Genomic DNA, 20,264 nt, shown 5'->3' on the forward strand with positions numbered 1-20,264 from the left:
AATTCTTGGCAATTCTCTGACTTTTTTCTCCACAAAAGGACACAATTACCTGTTTTTTTTATTTTTATTATTATTATTTTTTTATCCCATGGCGGAAACAGGCTTCCATAGATATTTAATTATGCTCATTTTGCCGATTTTTACCTTTTGATTATTGTTGCCATAATATTTTAATTAATTAATAACACTGTTACACATAATTCTTAGCAATTTTTAAAATGAAAATCCATTTGTCATAGGCTACTGTATACTTACATTTTTATGATCTTTTATTTTACATTTAGGTAGAATTGTAAAGATTTATAATATCTGACATTTATCAATTTTTCGACATAAATATGAGCATCATATCCATCCATCCATTCATCCGCCCGTCCGTCCATCCATCCGCCTGCCAATCTATCCAATCCATCCATCCATCCATCCATCCATCCATCCGTCTATCCGTCCATCCGCCTACCAATCTATCCAATCCATCCATCCATCCATCCATCCGTCCTTCCATCTGGCCTTTTATCCATCCAACTGTCCATCCATCTATCCATCCATCCATCCGTCCTTCCATCCGCCTACCAATCTATCCAATCCATCCATCATCTATCTATCTATCTATCTATCCATCCATCCATCCATCCATCCATCCATCCGTCCGTCCGTCCATCCATCCATCCATCCATCCATCCATCCGTCCATCCATCCATCCATCCATCCGTCTATCCGTCCATCCGCCTACCAATCTATCCAATCCATCCATCCATCCGTCCGTCCGTCCTTCCATCTGGCCTTTTATCCATCCATCTATCCATCCTTCTATCCGTCCTTCCATCCGCCTACCAATCTATCCAATCCATCCATCCATCATCTATCTATCTATCTATCTATTTATCTATCCATCCATCCATCCATCCATCTGCCTACCAATCCATCTATCTATCTATCTATCTATCTATCTATCTATCTATCTATCTATCTATCTATCTATCTATCTATCTATCTATCTATCTATCTATCTATCTATCTATCTATCTATCTATCTATCTATCTATCTATCTATCTATCTATCTATCTATCTATCTATCTATCTATCTATCTATCTATCTATCTATCTATCTATCTATCTATCTATCTATCTATCTATCTATCTATCTATCTATCTATCTATCTATCTATCTATCTATCTATCTATCTATCTATCTATCTATCTATCTATCTATCTATCTATCTATCTATCTATCTATCTATCTATCTATCTATCTATCTATCTATCTATCTATCTATCTATCTATCTATCTATCTATCTATCTATCTATCTATCTATCTATCTATCTATCTATCTATCTATCTATCTATCTATCTATCTATCTATCTATCTATCTATCTATCTATCTATCTATCTATCTATCTATCTATCTATCTATCTATCTATCTATCTATCTATCTATCTATCTATCTATCTATCCATCCATCCATCCATCCATCTGCCTACCAATCCATCTATCTATCTATCTATCTTTCTATCCTTTCTTTCACTCTTAGAGCCCGAGGAATCATTTGCTTCTCTCCTCTCTTCCCTCAGGGACAGCAGGGTTTTAATTGATTAGCGTCTGGCACAAGACCAGATAAACATGCAGATTTGGCATCTTGGCTGGGACTGTTGCTCATCCGCCTTAAGCGCGAGCGCACACACACACACACACACACACACACACACACAGAATTTTGTCAGGGGGTTGTGCTTCAGTGGCACAAGGAGGCAGCGTTAGGTGTCTGCAGGGACTCCACCCCGCTGAAGGCAGCCGACGTCGTGGCTACTTATAGCCACGCCATAAATCAAGCTGTCAGTCTCAGTCACGCTTGCTAGCACACTCATGTTCCAGAGCGGTCCTCTCCACACGCCCTGTGCTAAACTTTCTCTCCGAGACGCTGTGAGAGCTCAGCGTGCCGTGACCTCAGTTGAAGTCACCACAGAATATGTTGCGGGAATAAAAACAAGAACTGAGAGGCGGCTCAACATGTCGTCGCATATTCAGAAGGGTGTCTCGATTCTTAATGTAAATGCTCTTGTCATGGGAAAAAAAGTTTCCTTCATTAGTGAAGTTTGGAAGAGTATCTGCACTTTAAAACAAACGATTTTTCAAAGTCATTGGATTGTTGGAGTAGATTTTACAAGTTTCTACACCAGTTTCATTTTTCTTAAGTGTGTGCTCTGGTTGTGTGGTCTAAATAAAGAGTGACTCAAATTTTTCAATATTGTTTTTGCATTTTTAGTAAATATTGACATGAATTTAACAGTTTTATTTTTTTATTATTAAATTACTTAAAATACTAAAGTTAATTAATATTATATTGGCCATTTTTTGTAGATACAGGCTAAAAAAAACCAAAGAAACAAACAACAAAACCAACCAATATTGATCATATTAAGTAAATACCATGTGTATATATTTATATAATTTTATAGTATTTTTAATAGTTTGTATTAGATTTTATTTTTTATACTTTAAGTTTTTTTTTTAAACAAATTTTCCCCTATATTTCAGGTTTAGTGTAAGTATTTAGTACTTTAACTTATTAATTTCAGTTAGTAGCAAGGGCAACATTTCTTATTGCGTTTTTTCCCTAATTTCTATTATATTTATATAATTTTATAGTATTTTTAATAGTTTGTATTAGCTTTTATTTTTTATACTTTAAGTTTTTTTTTTAAAACAAATTTTCCCCTATATTTCAGGTTTAGTGTAAGTATTTAGTACTTTAACTTATTAATTTCAGTTAGTAGCAAGGGCAACATTTCTTATTGCGTTTTTTCCCTAATTTCTATTTTTGAGTTGAGGCTTTTCCTGAAAAATTTATATATTTTTCAGCTTCATTTCGATGACCAAAAAATACCAGCATTGCTTGCAACATTTTCCAGTTCCATTCCTCCCTCTTCCTCCTTACTTCCTGTCCTCTCTCCACTTAACTAAATAAAAAAAATACCAAAACAAGAAAGAAAAAATAAACTATAACTGTCTAAAAATGTGTATTGTGATCAATTAAATGATCCAAATCTCTTTGATCAAGAAAAATCCATTACAGCTGACATATTTCTGCAATGTCACTGGAAAAATAGAAATGCGAGTTTAGCACTTTAGGCCACTAGGGGATCAGGCTGCTGGTTCCCTGCTGAAGGAGCTCCAGGTCAGGGGAGAACCAGGTGCTAATGAGCCACGGCTCAGGGCCAGCTCTAGGGGCCGCAAGGGTGACGCCAATCTCCTGGCTTTAAAACTAAACCGAGAGAGAAACAGAGACATTAGAAGTAAAGTAAAGCAGGATTGTAGGTCAAAAGGCACCTGTTGTCCACCTGACCCCACGCGGCTGCTGCACACACGTCCTCGTTCCCAGCAATCCCTCCATGACCAATGTCACAGCCTCCGTGGAGTCTGCCGATTTCACGCTAAGGGGAGGTTGAGGCAGGCAGGACACTTGTCTGTCCCCGCAGCCTACGCGCTGTCATCAGCCCCCTGTGGCTTGAAGCATATGGGAAAAGCTTGTGGTAAACAGAACAGATCCGCTCTGGACACTGGAGTGACATGCTGGGGCTTTATGATGGATGCCCAGGGCTGATAAGGGAAAGCGGTCCGGCTTGGCACAAGTGAACAGATATATAAAACGTTCAAATGTGTAAACAGGGTCCAACATGTTTTGCGATCCGGTCACATAAACTACAATGGCTGTGAATGCTAATACATCCTGATGTACCTCAGACACCATTGAAGGACCTACTCGTCCAATATGCAATAGCACTGCACCAAAACAATGGCTTTAAAAAAAAAATGTGTTGAAATGCTTGTACTTATAAATATGCAAAAATTCACAAAATATCGAGTTGCAAGTTCACTTAATGCCGGTGCTCCATTAAAATAACACTTCACTGAAAATGCAGCGATTCTATGTTGAAAGTATATTGGAAAGCAAAAGTGTGGTGAATTTTTTGGCCTTTTTCCCCATTTTTGTTCTTTAGTAGCATGCAATAAAAAGCTGCCGTAGTATGTGATGTATGTAGCCACAAAATTTCAGACACTGTCTTTGAAATCTGATCACACATGGTCACAAGAGACACATTTGAGAAGCATGTCGCTACTAGGTGTAAACAAGCAATGTGTCTTGGCTGACCACATGTGATCTGATCACCCGAGATGAATGTTAATACCAGGTGTCAACACGGCCTAAAACACGTGACCCATACAATATCTCAGATCGAGTGAACCTACTTGATTTTGGTTTGCAAACGACAAGATGACAGACAAAAAGTTGTGTTCACACAGAACACATTTTGCATTTTACTGGGCTGCTTTTCGATTGTTTTTCTATGTAAACGTGCTGGATGAGCATCTTTTACAACATCTCATGCATGACACGGCATTCCAAAAGCATGCAACTCAAGTTAAAAGAAGTTAAAAACCTTATTTTTTTTCAATCCCCTGCTCTGTGTTTCACGTTTTTTAAATGCAAAAGTGTGTTCTGTGTGAATGGCCTCAAAGTTTACATGTGCAATTATAAATGATAATTATATTATAAATTATAAATGAGCTATACTGGGTTTTTGTGTTGGACTAAAAATAAGATGGACTAAAGCAGTGTTTCTCATCCTGAGACTTTCTGAGACCTCAAACTTCCACGGAGGCCTCAGGATGACTTAATTATTTAAAATGAATTATTATTTATATATTAAAATAATCTAACTTAAATCTAAATGAAAATACAAAAAAAAAAAAAAAAATCAGGAGTTAACATACAGTACTTAAGGAATCTTCTGAAATCAGAAATGTTTTGTTAATTAATTTAATGTATAAACACTCCCAGTTTCTGTTGATTATAGCAGAAATACTAAAAATAAATAGCCTATATAGAGGTGCCTTGAACAGAAGTCAAGCTGTATTAAAGCATTTAAGTGACATTTTACGACAAATTATTTATTTAGTCTGACAGAATATGAACTTTTAAACTGCATGTAGTGGTACTTAGTGTGTCTTTGATAGGTGACCATCCTTTTAAAGGTTTTGACCTTTAACTGTGTGTTCCTCGGGGTCTCCGAGCCTTTCTACTGCCACGCTGCTGAGAAAAAATACAGGACATGAACAAAACTGTGTGATTCTCTCTTTCTCTCGCTCTCTCACGTAAGCCCTCCCTTGTGTTTTTCCAGCCGAGCTCTTTCTGTGAAAAACAATTAGACTAAAACTGCTCAATACCCAAGGTCCTCCGAACGCTTCTTTTTAAATAGAGCCGTCAAGGTGACTTTTCTCCAAACACCCACTGCTTCTGTTTTTTTCCCTCTCCTCCTCCTCTCTCTCTCGCTCTGTCTTTCACACACACTCGCTCACTGTTTCCCTCTCACGCTGTTATTTCCCACTGTGAGACTATGTCCGATCAGAACACCTTTTTCTGACAGAACACGCAGCAAACGCAGTAACAGTGTGTGTCGTCCCTGTGAGAACAAACCCATGATTCCCTGAAGTGTGTTGGGCACAGACAGCAGGGCAGCTCCACACACACACACACACACACACACTTTAATCTGACAAACCTCAGATAGACTGACTCTCTTTGCTTCCAGGTAATGATTAAATGAAAGAATAGTTGGGTAAAAAGCAGGGAATGTGCAAGGTGGGTTAGTCAGGTACAGCAATCCTGAGAGCCCACTAAAAATGTTATTGCATTAAATGATAGAATACCAAAGCAAATGGCATTTGCAAAAATGCTGTTTTTCTCAGAACTAACTTCAATCTACTGAGCAATTTTTGCAATGATTTTTAACAAAAAGGTGATTTTTAGTGGATGCATAAAGTCAGGTCACATCATATTAGGATACTACTCTAACTACTTCAATATATGTATGCTACACTATATAAATGCCTCATTCTCATTCTGTCAGAAAATAAAATGTGCAAAAATTATACCTTTATAGAGATATGTCACTTGGTCAATACCTTTACTGGTACAAATCAGTAGAATTTTTGCTTCCAATTTTTTTTTTTTTTTTTTTAATCTGTGACTATATTACCATAATGGCTGATATCCTAACCACAGGTTTATCACATAAACTATAGACATATGACAACTAGAACATGTCCAAATACTTGGATTTTGGACTGTGTATCAAAATTTCTTTCATTAAATGTTTAGGGTAACACTTTACAATAAGCTTCCAATTGTTAATTGTTAGTTAACTACATCAGTTAATATGAACTAAAGCATTTGTTAATCTTACTAATAGGTTATTACAATCAAAAGTTGCAATGACAAGATCATGGGTTCGATTGGGATGCGAAAGCAAGAACTGATCAAATGTAAAATGTAAATGCAATGTTGCTTTGGATAAAAAAAACAAAAAACATCTGCCAAATGCACAAATGTAAGTGTATACTCTAACAAATGTACTGATTATTTTTAATGCATTAACTAACAGTGAAAAATGGGACTTTATTGTAAAGTGTTGTTTATCTTGAAAACTGCGCTTGAGCTTTCTTCACAATAAATGCTACTTCTTGTGACGCTTTATCGAATGCAAGGACGTTCAAATATCTTTAGTGTCTAGATACGTTTTAAGGCTGCTGTAGATACAAAAGAGTTGGTGAGTGTTTGAGAAAAAGGGAAAACAACTCAAAGCAAAAGTGGCAAGGCCTAATAAACAAGCAAAAATGGAAAATAAAGCATCTTGCTTGGATCATCTGTCCTTCTCTTTCTCTCTCAGAACAGATTAACTATAAGAGAGAGAAAGAGACAGAGAGAGCCCAAGGCCACGGCCGGTCTGATCCGCCCAGCTCCCCGAGGCACTCTTAATTCTGACACACATTCATCACTCTCTCCCACACTTCATCATGAGCACTCCTCTACGCTCACACCTCCAGATGAGATCCCAGCTCTCTCCCTCCTTCCCGTCTTCATGATTCCTCTCTGCACGAAGAAACATGGCTTGCTTTCATGAGGATTATCAATGTCAAACGTGAAAGCAACAACAAAACACTCTGAGGGTGTCAAAGCTGCTCTCTGACAACAGAAAACTGGACGCGTGTCTCGATGGGTAGGGCAGAGATGGGAAAAAAAAAGCACCACAAGGTCATTTAGCCTCTCCCTGCTGGCTCGTACAATCTGTTGGCCAGTAGAAGAAAAACACTGAATCTTCCGGGCCAGTTCAACCGGGAGAGTTGAGCTCAACCCTCTTCCTGAGGTGAGACCCACGCTGACGGACAGCCGTCATCATTATTTTATGATGCTAACAGCTTATAGGACAAAAGGGTGTTTCAGAACAGAAGAAAGGGCTCAAATGTACTCCATGCAAATGCATAGAGCCTTCCAGTTTTGCAAGGCTGATTTAACATGTAAAATGTGTCAGAATGCAATGCATACTTCATCTACAAGATGACTACAACCACCCATTTGAGTACTGATGTTTGTTACTGCAAGGACGTAAGTTCAAGTTCAGGTGAAATGCTGTTTGCAACATTTTATTTACTTAATGCGATATATTTCCAAGTTAAATCAGATATACAGCAAGAAAACTATTGTAGGCTGACACTTGATTTTCAATTCAATCAGTTCAATTGAGAAGTGACCGTTATATATCAGACTGGAGCCAGATCAAATGCAAATTTACTAAATCAGTGCCTAAACAACTATTTGACTGTTGGTTAACATACAGAGTATGTTTCTGGCTTGAGTTTGTATCTGAGGTTTTGAAAAACTGCAAAATAGAACCCCCCCCCAAAAAGAGCAGCACTAGAGACATTTCCTTTCCTGTTAGTGATGTCTAACGCAACAAATTACATAAAAAGCTAAATGAAAGTACACTGACTGCTGAAACAGAAGGAGAGACGCTGCAGAGTTCTGCCTGATGACAGACAACAGATGCGTGTATGTCCAACTGCCTCCTGGCTGTCTGTTTGTTCACGCAAAGAAAGACACAGATACAGTATCTCAGACCACATGCAGATATCGAGCAGTTACGTGACAGCAGAATTCTAGAGAAGTTTCAGATTAAACTCCCTCTTTAAGATACAAGGAAACAATTACAGCAACTGTAGAGCGACCTCCAAAGCAGGGCTATTTGAGTATCATTGAGATACTAACAATTGTTTATTCATATTTTGAATTAGTTTTTATTTTTATATTTCTGTTTTTATTTTAAATTTAAATTATCAGTAATTTTGATCTTTTTTTTGTTCATTTTTATATATTTTTTCAATTTCTATATGGAGTTCATAATTTATTTCAGTTTTATATTTATATTAAAAATATTAAATAAAATATTTTTTACTTGATTTCATATAAATTGTATTTTATTTCGAGTGACAAAAAGTGTTTTATGGTGAAAGATTTATGTAAGAATGTTCATTCAAAATCAGAACAACAGCGATTGGAATATTTGCATGCCGAATTGCAAACTTTCTTGCACGTAGTTGCAAACTGAATTGTGATCCCATTCCCCCTACTTTTAAGTAAATAATCATTGTATTTTAAGATTTATTTTGTTCATCTGCAGTGTAAAAATATGTAGTTTGACACATAAAACAACATTTTAAAGATGCGGTCACACTTACTGTTGCTTGGCAAAATTTTTGCACCAATATCTAGTCATTTAAATAGGAATCCATGTTTGGGAGTTTCATACAAGGGCAAAAAAGTTCCCCACACAATTTTGGTTTGAAAATGACTTCTGTGCAAGCTGTGCTTCATACATCGCTACACTTTTGACAACAGACAATGGACCTTTTTGCCCACTAAATGTTGCTAATATGGCCTAAACAAACACAATAATCCTATATGGCTAGTGTACCCTCACCTACCTCACCAAATAAGGTGGCACTACTGGGCGACTGTTATTAATATTCATGAGCAAGACTGATTAGGTTTATAATGTTTCCCTCTACACATTTCAGATCATTTTTACACCCCTGAATTTACATACTGCATTTCTCACTGTCTCTCTCATCATCTCTTCTTCCTTCGCATCGTTCTCGCCACATTCCTGTCTTCTCGCCCTCCAGCAGAGTCAGATTAGAGTGTGGACGGCCTGTTCCAATAGCAACTGCACTCACCAGCCCCCTTTTTTCACAGACCTTCAGGCGCTCTCTGTCTCCAACACACACACTTATTCCGTCTTCAGTACATTCTCAAGGTCTTAGCACCATTACACAATTTACACAATGACAAATTCTCAAATTCTTCAAAATCTTTCATACAGCACCACCGCGGATATTTCAAGTGCTTCTTTCTCTTAGAGTAGCACACACACACACATGCACACACACACACACAAACTCGCTCTCTCTCCGTGTGTGTGTGTGTTAAGTGTCAGGATGTTTGTTACTCTTCTCTGCAGCGTTGCACTCCACTGCCTGCCTCTTCCTCCTCCACACAGGCTCGGCTCGGCTCTCTCTCCCGCAGCTCCTGGGAGATGGCTGCCCAGTTCTGACCTCTCTTGCTTGGGGAGGCTGGCTCCTCTCCACCTGCCCTCCCCTCTGCTCCAGCCTCCACAGATCTAGACCTGGCAGCCACCCAGAGCCGGCTCGCTCGCTCACTCACACACTCCCCTCAACCCCACAGCGGGCGATACTGTGCTGCTTAGGTGGGCAAAAGACAGTTTGAAGGCCGACAGATAGAGCGAGAGAGAGACAGAGCCAGACAGAAAGAAAGGGAAGTTACTGCCACTGTACTATACTGGTAAGCACTGTTTTCACCAAAATGCCAACAGTAAATTGACATTTATGCATTAGGCAGATGCTTTTAAAGCAACTTACATTACATTCAAGGTAGACTTTTTATCAGTTTATGCCTTTCCTATGACAGTGGCATTGCAAACACCAGGCTGTTTGAGCTACAGGAAGGGATTAATAAATTATTATGGGATCTTCAAACAGTGTAACATGCTTGAATATCTCTAGCATGTAATTATTATTATTATTTTGACCCAACCAGTTACAATAGCAACACATACACATACAGTACATATGTAGTTAGTCTTTTCTGTTTCTATTTTTGTTGCATCACACTGGGAGGTCCTGCCCACAATGAAATCTCATTGGTCCATAATTCTGATCCGCATAATATCGAGCAACAAATTTATTATGAGACAAATAATGCTGGAAAAAGTTTTTGATGCCACTGTACAATCACAATTTAAAAAATTGGTGTTGTTAAGATTTATTTTATGCTTTTGAAAGACATTTATGCTCTTTAAGGCAACATTTTTTAATTTAAAAATACAGTAAAAACAGTAATATTGTGAAATATTATTACAATTTGAAATCACTGTTTTATATTTGAATATATATTAAAATGATGACAGCTGAATTTTCAGCATCATTACTCAAATCTTCAGTGTCACATGATCCTTCAGAAATCATTCTAATTTTTTTTGCTGCTCAAGAAACAGTTATTATCATCAATGTTGTAAACAGTATTGCTGCTTGATACTTTTTTTGTGGAAACCTTTATTTTTTTTTAGGATTCTTTGATAAATAGAAAGTTCAAATAAACAGCATTTATTTGAAATAGAAAGCTTTAGTAACATTATAAATGCTTTACTGTCCTTTTTGATCAATTTAATGCATCCTTGTTGAATAAAAGTATTCAGTTGTTAAAAACCTTACTGACCCCAAACTTTTGAAATACCAACTGATTTGCACTACGGTAAACATGGTAAATATTCTGAGAGATTCAGCCATCCAAAACAGAACAACAGTGGTGACTGAAGAACAGAAGGAAGCATGATTTCCTTCATATCTCTGAAATGTTTAATTGTTTGGAAAGTTATTGAGCGATTCACCAGAGGCGAGTGTGTTTGAGCAAATGTGGACCGCAATGGGGGGAAATCCATTGCCAGCTGAACCCAGATTGATGATCGTCTCTCACAGCGGCAGCAGCATCTGGTAAATGCCCACACACAGAGAACAACCCCCTTCACAGGCTACTAATGGAACGGCCCAAATTGGTGTTTGGGCCCGAACCAAGAACACAAGTGTCGTCTGTAGCCATGCAGAACTAGAGAGCAGACAGCTGGGCACAGATACTGATTGATCACAGTGGTGCGTACAGGAATGTGGAGTGTGGAGAGGTAAACGGGAAAGGGAAGTCATACAGAGAGAGCCTGGAGGGCTGTATGTGTTTTGAGCCGTGTGGTACTGAAGGACGGACATGGGCCATGACGGACACAGGAAACGCAGAAGAGTTTCAGACTGCCTCTCGAATGCCCAGCTACAAGCACATGGGAGAGACAGACCACAAGCAGCATCTATACCACTGTAGGAGTCTATCAGCATCAGCACTCATGTATTATACATGCTTTTTACATCTATGACGCATGCTTGCTGCCACAAACCCCCATGGTAAACATAACTGCTCTACCAAATAATCATTGAAGCTAAAAAAAAAAAAAGACCTAATATTTCCAAAATCCTTTCAAATCTTTTCATCCCTGGATTCCCTCTCCAATGTTTCTGAGATGCTATGAATCCTCTTTGGCCGTTCCTGAGCTTGGCTCAAATCCCTTTCAATGGCCACTTACATCATTTGAATTCCCAGAGCTATCAGTTTGAATTTTTGTCCTTCCCGCATTGAATTTCTGTTTTCATTTTCTGAATCGCTACTTCATAGGAGTGAACAGCTATGCAAGGGAAAATATTAGGTTCAACCCATTTATTTTGTGATAATGCCTGTCTGACTGTACATAATCCTGCTGTCTTATCAAATACGTAAATGTACATTAAATTCTTATATTTCTTTACATTACACTACTGTGTAAGAAAAAAAGAGACCACAGAGCAAAACATTACCTTATTTATAATACCCTAAATTTTCTAAAAAAAAAAATGTCAGATTGTCCACATTTACAGACTACATACCTCTACATTTCAGATTTAGGAACTTTTTTTTTTTACAATTTAAATAATAAAATGTAAAACATTATATATCTATATACACACTTTTATTTATACTTACAAATTATGTATCAATCTTTTAAAATTAATTAAGAATAATTAAAAAAATATGTAATTTTACATTTTTTAAAACATTTTCTATATTTTATAACTTTTAAAATGTAAATTAAATAAAAATATAAAAAACTATACACACACACACACAATAAATAGAAATGTTTATAAACTATATTATTGATTAAAACATATAAAATGATGTCTAATAATTGTATGAAAGACAGCTGAATGCCAAATTGTAATGATCAATTTGGATTCTCTGTCTCGAGTTATCTTCATCCGCTGTCAGGACAACTTGAGCTGGTTTAAAGCGAACACTCTATCTGTCCTTCTTCAGGTCTGACCCCCTCCGTCCCGCAGTGTGCTCTCAGGGCTGATTAGTGGTCCTCAGAGGCTCTGCTGGGAGCCCTGCCTGCCTGCCCACTGTCAGTCTAATTGCAGCCAGTGTAGCCGGATCCCTGGGGAGCGCTGGTGTGAAATCCAGATATGATATGTACTATTAACTAAACTGCAAAAATCCCCATGCACACATACTGCCTGAGCTCTCCGTGCATGATCTGCCTCTCTAACACGCTATAAATTACAGCAAGGAAAGTGAGGAAGAAAGAAAGACGGGCCGGTGGGGGTCAGGAGCAGGATAGAGACAGATATACTGACCGGTATTTGGTCATTTTGAGATTATCGGCATTGTGAGAAAACCATGCGTGCATTTAGTTAGTCATTTATTACATATTTAAGCAATATAACAAAAAAAACAAGAGCTGTACTGAATATCACCTGTCTGTTCTTTATAATAGTGCTCTCTTGCTTTCTTACTTCTGCATGAAATCAGAAACGATTTAAAGGCAACATTCCTTCTGTGCCTGCTTTCTCTAGGTTTCCTCTGTGGGCAGATCTTTGCCTCTGTATCTGTCTTCTCCAAATCCTCCCCCATGTTTTCTCTAAAGGAGAGAGCGCCCTCTGTCTGCAGCTGCAGGAACGACTCAAGCACAAGCCATTGTCCTCATATCAGAACATCTGCCAGCATGAGATCATTTTATAAACTCTGAAATCAGAAAAGACGACGACAACGGAATTAATCTTACTCAAGGTATCCGTCTTGACAGTACTGACTATCAGAAACAATTCAAGGCCCTCCGTCCTGAGAGAACCCAAAATCAATTCCCTTGACAGTGAGTTATCACCCTGATATACAGCGTGCGTGAAACGCTCCTCCGCTCGGATGACTGACAGCAGCATCTCTATCCTCACGATGCTGAATGAGGAGATAGAGAGAGTGGAAGAGATGAGAGTGATAATTTGAAGGAGAACGAGTGATTTGGCATTTTTGTGGGGGAGAAAATGAACGCAGCCAGATGCAAAGCAAAGAATACAGCTGAGAAACAGCTTATACCTGCCAAAGGTTTGGTGGTCTTAGATGGTTTATACTGGTCTAGCCTGTCAACAAACCTGGTCAAGATGTTTGTCCAGCTGGTTTCCAAGGCTGATGAGCCGATAAGTGCCTAAACCCTTCTATAACCAGCAAGATAGACTTGTTAAACCAGCGTGGCTAGGTTGGGAGACCAGATAACCACTTAAGATGGTTTTTCAGATATCAGCAGAGTTCAATCACAGTGTAATCCCTAAATTACACATCTAAAAGACAGGCACCAGCTGACACATTACTACATTAGATTTGATTTAAAATAAGACTAAATGCACAGAATGTGCAGAAATGCTGAATCTGAAGGATTTTGCTCTCAAGTCAAGAGCCATTCTGGGTGTTAAAGCCCTTCGCGTTCGGGATCAATAAAAGAGCTTACACTTCCTCCACTCATTTCCATCATCCCTCCATCCTTCACCTAAACAATGATACAGAGCGTGATCTGAGCAAAGACCTATGGGACAAGGTGACAAAGAGGAAAAACCCCTCGGATCAATACTGCTTTTCATCTTCTTAATAATTTCATCTTTTGTCTGACATCTTGGCTCGAGCACAGAGAAAGAGAATGTGTTACACATTCGCTCTGTGCTGTTTCTCATGCATTCCAGCTTTTAGAAATCAATTCTCTTGTCTATTTTCCCACAGACGGGGGCGCAGTGACACTAAGCTGCCATAGAGGGGCGATATTTCCCACCAGATATGACTTGTGTCCATCTTCCTCTCCATCCCTCCCTCTAACACCATCATTCACTCATCTTTTTTCTCTCAGAAGAGGGAAAGCACACAAACACACTCATATATGGAGACACAAACTGCCATGCCACATAAACAATAGCAAATGCACTGACACATACAAATACTTTGCCAACTTTTTCTTCTCTCACACACTCACAAATCTGGCTCTGACAAACACCAGGCTATAACTGGCATGCATTGCACACCGCTGTGTCTCTCTCTCTCACACACGCTGCTCCATCTCACTGCTGAACAAGAGGACCTCAGGGCATAGAGCTGCAGCCGAAAGCCGTCACGCTGGCAGGAAAGCCTGCAGGGCACTTACACTCTCTGCGCTCCCACAGGCTTCACCCCTCACATCACGGCTCTGCCCGTCTATCCGTGTGCCCGGCTGTCTGCCTACACCAACTGTCTTTCAAAAATGACTGTCTGAGGCATCTTACAATCTGTGCAGTTCCCTCACTGTCTGAATCCATCGCTAATGAAACGCTTGACTTTTGACTGTCCACTCTAAATCATCAATTATGTTCAGTCATTTTCTTTCTGTCAATAACTGTGCCCTACTGACAGCTTTGACAGTGAATAATGAACATTTTCTCTTATCAAATACTAATTTTGCATTAATGTTTTATATGTAGTCTATGTACACACATTACCGTTCAAAAGTTTGGGGTCAGTTTTTTCTTTTGAAAGAAATTAACACTTTTATTCAGCAAGGATGCATTACATGAATTAAACGTGACCGTAAAGACATTTAAAAAAATGTTACAAAGCATTTCTATTTCAAATAAATCTTTTGTAGTATGCTGTTCTTAAACTATTTATTAAAGAATCCTGAAAAATATCAATGATTTCAACATTATTAAAAATAGACCGAATCAGCATATTATAATGATTTCTGAAAGATCATGTGACACTTAAGACTGGAGTAATGATGCTGAAAATTCAGCTTTACCACACAGGAATAAATTACACTTTAAAATATATTCAAATAGTAAACAGTTAATTTAAATCAAAACAATATTTCTATTTTTACTTTATTTTTGATCAAATAAATGCAGCCTTAGTGAGCATAAGAGGCGTCTTTTAAAAACTTTTTAAAATCTTACCGACCCCAAACTTTTGAACGATATAGTGTATATATGAAATTTCTATATTATTATAAATAATCAAAATAAAATGTTAAAGTTTTTAAAATAGAAGAAAAAAATTAAAATGTTTTCTTTAGATACAGCTATAAATATACATATTGATATGCATATCTAACAATATTATTATTACACACACACACACACACACTAATATATTAATAATCTTAAAATGTAAATATTTCATACAATTTAAAAACAAAATATGTTAAACATCATACAGTGCATTACAGCTGTCAACATCCAAAACCCATATCTGTCAGCCATTAATAATTATTCCTCCTGACTTACTGACTGCAAGTCAATTCCCATCTATCTAAACATCTGTCTGTTTGCATTGTAATAACAATGATGGTGATAATCACAGCACTCCCGGAATGCAGAACACCACCGAGGGAGCCTTAACTCAGAGAGTGAGTTGGTGGTGGAGGAGAGGTGGTAAGAGCTAAGAGAAAGTGATGATGCAAAATGCCAAATTGCTCCCAAATGCTGCACAGCGGATTAATGGTACCCCAGATTCTGTTCGTCCGTTTGAACGTGTTGAAGTCGGCGTGTTTCTGTAAACTAGCTCACAATGAGGTGAAATCAGTTGTGAAATGCGCCTAAGGCAAAGGCTTTAGGCTTTAGAAAGAGAGTTATTAGGGATGCTGTTAGAAAGCAGAAAGTAGCAAGACAAATAAAAGCTGAAAGAAAAGTGCAATTTTAAAAAGGAACATAAAGAAAGATGCCTTGAGGGGGGAAAGCATGAAGAAGAAAAAAAACACATCAGCATGTTAAGGGAAGTTGATGGAAGGCGCGCATTAGTTTTTTTTTCCACAAAAATCCTGAACTTCCCGAGTGTGTGAATCTGGATGTGAGCATGTGAGGGGACTCTAATAAAAGCCACAATGTTGTGGCAGCGGAGTGGGAAAGAAACCTCAGTCTTAAATAAATCCAACAAAAGACCTGCTGCTGCTCCGAGTCCCTTCAAACATCCTGATGCCCCCACAGAGCCCACCACGACTCCACACAACCAAGGACACGGACAAATGCAGGTCTCTTTTCACTTTATAAAGGCCATTCAGGCTCTGGTTCTGAATTTCAGCAAACAAAACAAGTTGTATTGCACGTTTAGTCTGAGACACCATTTCATTCACCCTTTACTTACACTTGGAATGCCAACAATGAGGAACAGAGCTTGCATCACATTTAAATTTCATTACAAAATTACAGAAAAAAGTAAAAATACTAAACATACAACAAATTTTTTTTTGCAATAAAACTGCCACTGGATGCATTCACAGTTGTTCTAAATTTACCCCAAACCACATGAAAAATTGCAAATTTGATCACCTACAAAAGTAAAAACAAAGAAGCTGCATGTTTTGAGGTAACACTCACTACTATACACTAAAAATAAAGGTCCCTTATTGGCATCTCATTGGCACTTAACATCCATAGAACTTTTTCAATTGCACAAAAGGTTCTTTAGAGTGGAAAAAGATTCTCAGATTACTAAAAATGTTCTTCACACTTGTGGATGTTTCTTTTAAGAACTATTCACTGAAAAGTTTTTGGAGAGTTCTTTGGCATTTGCTGGGAAAAGCATCTTTTATTTTAGCAGAAAGCATAAACCACAGTAAAGGCCGGTTCACACCAAGGATGACAACTAGCGTAAACGTACCTATTAAGCTCACTTCCATTTTTGAACTCCGATTATAAAAAGAAAAAATAATTTATTATCCTACTTAATGTCTTAACCAATTGATGTATGTTACTACATACCTCCTGTAATTTTAAGCCAATCAGATCATTGCACACTGAGATATGAGTCTCTATGTGTTATGAGTCTCTATGTGTACACTAGGACATTCTGAAAGCTGTCTAAAAACTTTCACCAAAAGAGGAGCCCTTTAATGTTTAGACTTTTGCATATTATAACCTGGAACTTGGATGTGGGAAATAATTACAGTTAGATCCAAAAGATAGTTTTAGCAACATAGCGCAGATGCTACAGAACACAGTTAGCTGACTAGCTGTATAAGATTGTGTGCTACGCTAATATATAACTTCTCAGGCATTACTGGCTTGTACTTTTAAATCCATAATATTATAAATTTACAGTTTATTGCTGGTCTGTGGTTTTACACTGCTGTTATTTTTAAAGACTTCATATTATTTTAAGGTGAGCTTAAAGGGTAGCTACACTACTATGAAATTCACACATCTTCAGTGTCACATCAATAAGAAAAAGTATAATTTCATAGATATTGATTTCATAGATATATTGTTAATAATAGTTGTTCATATTAAAATATGTATGAACTTAATACATGACCTAGATTATTTATTTAGCAAAATCTTGTCATTTTGATAAATATTACATGAAAGGTATTAAAAATGGTTGCTGCTCCAATTAAGCTCAGTGTGCTCTCTTTAAGCTCTTCTGCATAGAACGTCTATGTAAATACTTCATAAACAGACTTTAAATATAAACTGATGGTTGTCACTTTAAGTTAATCTGTATAAAATGGTTAATAACTTATTTTCACAGCTTTAAGATGTGATTAAATTAGAAATCGAGACATAATTATTGTTTATGCCCAAAGATGAAAGAGGCATTCAAAGAAGGAGCTATCAGAAACCTGTCGTATCTGTCCAGGAAAAAAGCGACTAAAGGCTGGAATACACTACATGGCTTTTGAAATTTGAACAGATTTTTAAAACACTAGGCTTCATACACTTACCGACTTTGTAAATAGTCACAAAGGAAAACTGGGCATCATACACTAAACGAGTGAGGATCTCACACTACCAGACTTTAAATTTCTTCCGATCACAACAGACTCGCACAGAAATGTGCACATTGTTGCTTGGAGACACATGACAAATGAAAACAATGTGTGTTCTAAAATCGGCTGAAAATATCAAACATGTTTGATCTCCTCTGACTGGATGGAAACATAGTCTGAAGCTAAAAAAATCTAAGTTTGTGACCATCATACACTATTGTGATTTTCTATAGAATCAGTCGACTCAAATCCGCAGACTGGCTCTGACCTTTGGCAACTATTGTCAACTTCTCCAGACTGTAAATCGGTGGAAAAATTGTGTAGTGTAGTGTATTCCGGCCTTAAGAGACTATAGATAAGTTGACATCCATTTAATAAGAGGCTTCATAATGAAGCTAGTTTCTGTGTTTATCCCCATGAATGAAATATTTTATTGGTTTGTTTTGTTATTTGATTTTTGAATATGTGCTACTTAGCTGACAATGGACTAGTCTAGATGTTGCAATGTGTTTAAATGACAATTCACTATGAATATATAACTGATCAAATTGAATGCCTTGTTACTTAATTTTAGTGTTCTGCTTTTTTGTCATTCTGTACCTTCAAATAAAACATTTTCAATTATTCTTTAAAAAGGTTGTTTAAAATAAATGTACCCATTAAGCCCAGCCAGACTTTTTGCATTTAATGACGCACAACTTAATTGAAATGCTTTTGTCATTTAAAATAAAATTTAATATTTTTGTGTGAGAGATCAATATTTTATTTTAACATAACTTCTTGTACTGAAACCAATATCTTGTGCACTAAAAATGTCTCAATGTAGATTTTGGTGAGCTTAATAGGTAAGTTTACCCTACAAATCATTCTAAATTTTAAAGAGTAGCAGAGTCCACACCACAACTACAATGATAATGGCACAGAGGAACAATCATTGGAATCACTTTCAAAGTTATTATTTTTTTTCCAGCTTATGAACAATAAAAACATTGACAGCCAATCAGAATCCATCCTGCTTTAAAGAGCTCAAGCATGTAAAGTGGCAGACGACATAATTGGAGCAAGTGCTTTTAATAAACAAAACGTTCTTGTGCCTTGGTGTGGATATAATTAGCGTTCTTGGTGTGAGTGGGCCTTAATACTGATAGTTGCTTCAGGAAACCCTACTGACAAGAACACAGTACACTAATCTAAACATTTAGATGCCATTTAGCATTTGTAATGCCTCCAAATCTATACAAAAACAAACTATTTTTTAGAGAGCAGGCAAATTTGGAACAATAACAGCACATTGTGTTTCAGTGTTACTAGGTCACTGCGCTCGATTAGGTGAACTCCCACCATCTGCCCCCAGAAATCTTGTTTAAGAGAAACCCTTTTTTAACCCAAACACCCCATTTCCCCCTCTCTCGCTGTCAGCCCTCTTCCCAGGACTCCCCAGTCCCTCACCCTATCACGCTGTTAAATGACTCCATTGAAGTCCTGTTTGCTCAAGTGGGCCCGGCCAATTATCTCCCGGCTTTCAGAGCTCTTAATGACACCAATTAAGGCTGCTGTGAGGGCCGGGGCAGCGAGGTCACTCTCTCGTCTAGCGAGTGTATGTGTGTGAAGCTAAACTGTGGGGAAATTGTGTTTCAATTGGTGCAAGAACAAGAAAACATGTGAGAGGAGAAAATGAGAGTGTTTTAGAGAAAGCGTGGCCATATGTGAGTGTGTGTGTGTGTGTGTAGGCTCAAGTAGGATTTACACAGCTATTATACCAGTCTATTACCGGTGCTCTGCTAGTGCCCTCGCAATCTCCTTAGCTCACTCCTTAAACCCTATTCCTCACTCAATGTGTTCAAATGTGCAGAGCAGAACCGCCCGCTCTCACCCAAATCCCCCGGCAGCTCTTTAGTGCTGCCCCTGTCAGAAGCCTCCGATTGCAACACATCGCTGTAGAAAAAAAGACAAATGCATAATGCATAATAATACTCATTTGCTCTACAGCAACATTCATAAATGCATATACACCTGAATCTCTCCAACAAGTATTCACAGAAACAATCGCATATGATGAAATGCAGCCTGAAGTCATAGTGCAAGGAGAAGAACTTTTTGGTTCAGATCTACAGTTATGTGCAGCTGTAGACTAACATTTTCTAACTAAAATGTTGTAGTTTTGCCCTAAATCATGGGAAAATAATGAGTTAAGTATAAAAAGTGTGACTTA

General features: G+C 37.7%; 1 protein-coding gene across 2 annotated transcripts in view; it reads right to left on the reverse strand.

Moving 5' to 3' along the window:
- The window catches only part of LOC107726030 (protein Wnt-5b), an 83,580-nt gene that overhangs the window by 55,717 nt on the left and 7,599 nt on the right, over positions 1–20,264 (reverse strand). Inside the window, exon 1 of one of the 2 annotated variants that reach the window (XM_016535497.1) lies at positions 12,792–12,817. The exons of the other annotated variant lie outside the window; for it this stretch is intronic. The gene's annotated coding sequence lies outside the window, so the exon portion shown is untranslated. Of the gene's footprint in view, positions 1–12,791; positions 12,818–20,264 lie in introns of those variants that run through there. 2 annotated transcript variants of the gene reach the window in all.

The sequence above is a fragment of the Sinocyclocheilus rhinocerous genome, unplaced genomic scaffold (genome assembly GCF_001515625.1).
Source record: "Sinocyclocheilus rhinocerous isolate Xijiao unplaced genomic scaffold, SAMN03320098_v1.1 scaffold395, whole genome shotgun sequence".
Taxonomy (NCBI): domain Eukaryota; kingdom Metazoa; phylum Chordata; class Actinopteri; order Cypriniformes; family Cyprinidae; genus Sinocyclocheilus; species Sinocyclocheilus rhinocerous.